The sequence below is a fragment of the Loxodonta africana genome, chromosome 2, assembly GCF_030014295.1.
Source record: "Loxodonta africana isolate mLoxAfr1 chromosome 2, mLoxAfr1.hap2, whole genome shotgun sequence".
Taxonomy (NCBI): Eukaryota; Metazoa; Chordata; class Mammalia; order Proboscidea; family Elephantidae; genus Loxodonta; species Loxodonta africana.
Genome location: NC_087343.1, coordinates 218,910,655 through 218,917,226, shown reverse-complemented (window position 1 = coordinate 218,917,226; position 6,572 = coordinate 218,910,655).

Sequence of the window (6,572 nt, the reverse complement as noted above, 5' to 3'; positions counted from 1 at the left end):
AGGCTTATAAAAAGTAGACTGCATTGTTCTGGCCTTCAAGGGGCTCAGGTTCTTTCGGAAGGTGATGTCCCTGCCTTCATTATGGAGTTAAAGAGCAGTAAAGAAGAGCAGTGTAGAAATTCTCCAGCTAGTGCTCAATTTTTCGGAAAGTCTGTCCTGCTGGAAGCTACTCATTTGGTGGCAAGAGTTGTCCCAGGAATGGACAACGCCTTCAGGGGCCTACAGATACAAATGAGTCAATGAGTTCCAATCCCAAATACAGGACAAAAAGAAGGACCGTGTAACAGGTCAAATAAGATGCCGAGTTTGAGGAGTCTCAGGACAGTGGGTCACACCTCAACCAGCTCCACTTGTCCACTCCCCCCTTGCTCTGCTTGGCTTCTGAGGATGAAGGTTGGAGCTTTGAGCTCACCTAGAGGCATCTCAGGAGAAAGGTCTGGTGACCTACTTCCAAAAACTCAGCCATTGAAAATCCTGTGCACTCAGTTCTACTCTAACACACATGGGGTCACCATGAATCATAATCCACTGGATGGCAACTGGTTTGTTTGTTTTGGCATTGGTATGATGTGAATTGGGGATCTAATTTTATCTTTTTCCATATGTATAGTTCATTATCCCAGCCCTATTTATGTAACTATCCAACTTTTCCCTTCTGATTTATAAAACCAACTGTCATTTACCAAGTTCCCCTATTTGAGAATCTGTTTCCTGGCCTTTTTCAGCTTTTGGAGGTCACCTACATTCCTTGGCTCACGGCCTCTTCCTCCAGCTGAAGGAGCTAAGGCCTCATTCTGTAGTCCTGCAGGTATGACCTCTGTGACCTGTTCCTCCATGAGGCTAAGGTAGACTCTGCTGCCTGAATAACACGACAGTCCTCTATGGATTGGAAGATGCATCTATTACTCAATTCTGTCTTCCTTCAGTTCTAGCACACATCGAGCTATTGATTTTGGCCACTTCTGGGCTAGATGCCTTTTAATTCAGCTTGTGGTGACATTTCTAACCCAGGATCATTAGTTACAAGCTTCCCAGCTTGGAAAACCAAACTGTTGGTACCAAATATCAAAGGTTCTCAAACTCTCTTGGTGGGATGTGGAATCATGGGCTAAAAGATTGGGATGAGAGGTAGGTGGTTGTACAGAGAAGACTGAGGAAAGCAGGAAAAAGAGTGCTGCTGATGAGGTATGTTCCCCTATCCCTGGGCAGTTCGCAGCCATCTACCTGCTTCAAGAAATCCCTCTTATGAGCTCCTGTGGCTGATGGTGGAGAATGTCTCAGGCACCCTCCCTTTCTGGGCTTGCAGCCAAGTGACCCGCTGCCCTATCTCGTCAGCATGAACAGGCCCCGGTCTGCTTTGCGGGCGCTGGAGCGGAAGTGGATGAGCAGAAGTCTTCGGCTCTGGTGAGGGAAGGTGCTGGCCTTGTAAGTGCCCCGTCATTGCCATCATCTGTGTCTTTCAGCAAACCTGCAAGCCACAGCTCGTCCCCAGGGAAAGTCAGAATCCCAAGTCAAGGTGTCACTGCATGACCAAGCTGGCAGCACGTCAGCAAGAGATGTTAGCTGCAGGTCATCTTATGGGGATCCTCACTGAAGAAACACACACTGACTTAACCCTGTGTTTCCACACCAAGAGGGACTGCAAACATGTGCTGCATAAAGTGAAGAGTTGAGGCGATTTTCTAAAAAATTCAAAGGGTGGGATTGAGGGGGTTATGTTTCCCTGACTAAGTGTGTGTGTATGAGTGTGTGTTCAAAAATGAAGAAGCCAAACCCAGTGCCATTGAGTTGATTCCGACTGATAGCGATCCTACAGGACGGAGTAGAACTGCCCCATACAGTTTCCCAGGAGCGGCTGGTGGATTCCACCTGCCGACCAAAAAGTTAGCAGCTGTAACTTTTTACCACTACGCCACCAGGGTTTCCTTGAGTGTGTATTTGTGCGTGTAAATATGTATGTATGTATATTCATGAGTATATGTGTGTGTGTATGTGAGAGTGTGTATGTGTGTGAGTGTGTGTATATATACGTGAGTGTATGTGTATGGATGTATATGTGTATGTGTGTGTGTGCGTGTATATGTGAGTGCGTGAGTATGCATGTCTGAGTGTGTTTATGTGTGTATTTGTGTATATGTGTGAGTGTGTGTATGTATGTGTGAATGTGTCCACGTGTATGTGATCGATGTTGTCAAGGATTTCATTTTACCTGGATCCACAATCAACACCCATGGAAGCAGCAGTCAAGAAATCAAAAGATGCATTGCGTTGGGCAAATCGGCTGTGAAAGACCTCTTTAAAGTGTTGAAGAGCAAAGATGTCATCTTGAAGACTAAGGTGCACCTGACCCAAGCCATGGCATTTTCAATGGCATCACATGCATTCGAAAGCTGGATGATGAATAAGGAAGACTGAAGAATCGATGCCTTTAAATTGTGGTGTTGGCGAAGAATATTGAACATACCATGGACTGCCTGAAGAATGAACAAATCTGTCTTGGAAGAAGTACAACTAGAATGCTCCTTAGAAGCAAGGATGGTGAGACTACATCTTTCATACTTTGGACTTGTTGTCAGGAGGGACCAGTCCCTGGAGGAGGACATGATGCTTGGTAAAGCAGAGAGTCAGTGAAAAAGAGGAAGACCCTCAATGAGATGGACTGACACAGTGGCTACAACAATGGGCTCGAGCATAACGATTGTGAGCGTGGTGCAGGACTGGGTAATATTTCGTTCTGTAGTACATAGGGTTGCTATGAGTCAGAACCGACTCGACGGCACCTAACAACAACATATGTGAGGGCGTGTGTATGTATGTATGTGTGAATGTGTGCATGTATGTGTAAGCATGTGTGTGACTGTGAGTATGTATATATGTGTGAATGTGTATATGTGTGAGTGTGTATGTCTGTGTGTGTGCGTGTGTATGTGTTTGTACTATGTATGTGTGTGTATGTGTATATGAGTGTGTATGTGTGTAGTGTGTGTATGTTGTATGTGTGGTAGTATGCATGTGTGTGAACGTGTGCATATATGTGTGACTGTGTATGTATGTATCTGTGTATATGTGTGAGTGTGTGTATGTGTGAGTATGTGTCAGCGTGTGTGAGTGTATGTGTGTGACTATATGAGTGTCTGTATAGGTATGAATCACAGTACATATGTGGGTGTATGGGTGTCTGTGTATGTGTGTGTAAATATGTGTGAGGGAATATGTATGTGTGAGTGTGTGTATGTGTAAAATACACAGACAAAACCTCACGTCTTGGATTTTGTTGGTTGAGATATGATTAGTATGGTTTTAAAATTTTAAGTTCTTTTCGATTATACCCACTTCTCACTCATTGACGTGGTTAAGTTCCAGGGACCAGGTTGTTATGTGAAAATAGAAGATGACGGGGATGTGGGGGTGCAGGGTGCCCCCTTGCGCTCTTCTGCCCACCTGGCTGGTAGGTGATGTGCCCCTTGGAGTAGGTCCGCTCCAACCCCCGCCTCCTTTTTGCTCTTGTTCTCCCCCTTCCCTCTCCTTGCTCCCAGCTCCTCATCCACAGCTTCTCCCTCTTTCCTTCTACTCCCTCGGCTCCTCTTCCCTCTGGCTTTCGAGCGCACTCAGTTGGGAGTTAGCTGGAGCACTGGGCTGGTTCCAGAGCACAGCTCTGCGGAGCCTGGCAGGTCGGACACACTGGAGGGACCTGAACACAGCGAGCACAGGCCCAGGGCGGGACTGCATGGAAGCACCAACCGGAGGTCAGAGACCGGTCCTGTTCGTCTGCCCCACTCTCAGATGGGTTGCCAGCCCTCCTGCCTTGCCCCTCACCACCACGCCACCAGCCACCCTGCACCACCCTGAGCTGGAAGCCCCCGCCAGCCGCTGGGAGCTGGACACCTGCGCTCGCTTGCAAGAGCTGAGTCCCAGGAGCCCAGGGCTTTTCCTCTGCGCAGGCTGGGGTTGGTACCGGAGAAGGTTCATAGGGGTGTGTGGCACCATGAGTTTCCACACTGGGTGGCACCAATCCTAGTGATGCCACTGCAGCAAACATTACCCTCGACTTGCACCTTGAACTTTGTTACTGCCAGACCCTACCTCATTAATACACAGAATAGTCAGACAGTAGATTTTTTACACAAAGGCAGGTAAGGAGATAGTCGGTAAGTGAGGTGTAGGTGTACTGACTAATGTACCGTGGATTAGTCGTAACGAGGTGTCCATGTTCATGTAGAAAGGTGGAGAAGCATTGAATTGGATGGAGCCAGATCTGTTTTCTGTCTCAGCTCAGCTATTCATGAGCCATGTGGCCTTGGCAGGTCCCTTGTGCTCTCTAAACCTTCATTTCCTTGCCTGTAAAAACAGATAGCAACACTTGCCTACTTCATGGCACTTTTGGGAATGGGACAACCAGAGAACATTTGAGAAATGCTTTGTAAATTGCAAAGTACAAGATAGATTGGTGTTCTCTCTCAAAAAGCAGGGACTTATCTTAGTTCTTATCTTAGTATCTTTCCAAATGGGGAGGACAGGGCCTTCTATGTAGCATAAGTTCAGTAAGTGTTTGCTGCATGACATTTTTATTAATTCCATTTTAGAAAGATTACTTGAATAGCTGTAGGACTAAAGACCAGGCACTTGGTCAGTGTCTTTCCCACTCATCAAGATGTGTTTTGGTTCAGAGAATTTGGACTAAGGGGCCTGGTTTAAATAAATACCAAAGCATGCAAAAGTTTTCCTTTGGGACTGGAGACTGGCTGTATTTTTACCTTTGTTGTTGTTGTTGTTAGTTGCTCCAACTCATGGCAACTTTATGAACAAAACATCGCCTCGTCCTGCTCCATCTTCATGATCGTCAGTATGTTTGCATCCATTGTTGCAACCATTGTGTATTTTTGAGTGCCTTCCAACTTAGGGGGCTCGTGTTCCAGCACTATATCTGACAATTTTGTGTTGTGATACATAGTGTTTCCATTGGATAATTTCCAGAAGTTGTTAGCAGGCCTTTCTTCTTAATTTGTCTTAGTCTAGAAGCTCTGGGAAACCCATCCGCCATGGTGACCCTGCTGGCATTTGAAATACTGGTGGCATAGCTTCTAGCATGATAACAAAATGCAAATCATCACAGGAGGACAAGCTGACAAATAAGTAGTTCATTTTTACCTTTAGCCAGGTGTGTTAGTTTCTGTGGCTCCTGTAACAAAGCAGCCACAAACTGGGTGGCATAAAGCAACAGAAAATTATTTTCTTATAGTTCCGAATGCTACAAGTCCAAAATCGAGGTGTTAGCAGGGCCACGCTCTCTCTGAAGGCTCTAGGGGTAGAGTCCTCCTTACCTTTTCCTTGTTTCTGATAGTTCCTGGCAATCTTGCTATTCCTTGGATTGTAGATGTGGTCTTCTTCCCTCTCTGTCTCTGTGCCTCTTCTTTTCTTCTTTAAGGACACCAGTCATTGGATTATGGCCCATTCTAATGACTTCCATCTTAACTTGATTGCATCTGCAAAGATCCAATTTTTCAAATAAGGTCACATTCACAAGTATTGGGGGTTAGGACTTCAGCATGTCTTTTTTTTTTTTTTTAAATAATATTTATTGAGCTTTAAGTGAATGTTTACAAATCAAGTCAGTCTGTCACATATAAGCTTATATACACCTTACTCCATACTCCCACTTACTCTCCCCCTAATGAGTCAGCCCTTCCAGTCTCTCCTTTCGTGACAATTTTGCCAGTTTCTAACCCTCTCTACCCTCCCATCTTCCCTCCAGACAGGAGATGCCAACACAGTCTCAAGTGTCCACCTGATACAAGTAGCTAACTCTTCATCAGCATCTCTCTCCAACCCATTGTCCAGTCCCTTCCATGTCTGATGAGTTGAGCATGTCTTTTTTTGAAACACAGTTCAACCCATACACCAGATGTTCACTGAAGCTTCCAAAAAGGAGACCATTTAATCAATAAGGAAGATGCCAAGAAATGCTTTGTTGCATAAAGCTCCAAAACAAAATCCATGGACACAGAATTCCCAATATCTATGAGAAGGGTTTGGGGCATGAGTATCTCCTCTCATTGAAAATTCGAGCCTCCTTGTTGAAAATCTGAACAGCATTTTATGGTATTTTTCCCTAGGCAAGAGTGGCCACTTATGGAAACTCTGTAATCCAAATTATAGTTGTTTTAATAACTTGCCAAAAATAACAGAAAGTATAATACCTTTATCTGGGACATTCTTTAGTATATTCAAGGGACCTGCAATATTTGAGGGGAGAAGACTAATTATAGTAGCAGATGGTGGTGTGTCCTGGCATCTCTATCTGCAACGCTCTGTGTCACTTATCTATGAGGATGTATTTGTGTGTGTGTGTGAATGCCAATTCTGAGATCCACATATAGCAACTGTTTGAATTAGTCAGGTTAGGCCACTACCAACAACCCAGATATTTCAGTGGCTTATCACAATACAAGTTTATTTCTTACTCATGTGAAGTCGTGTTGGTGGTGGAAATTTGGGGGGGGCAGGTGGAGGAAGTCTGCTCCACACAGTAATTCAAGGAATTCAAGTAATTCTTCTGTCAAATGGCGGTGCCA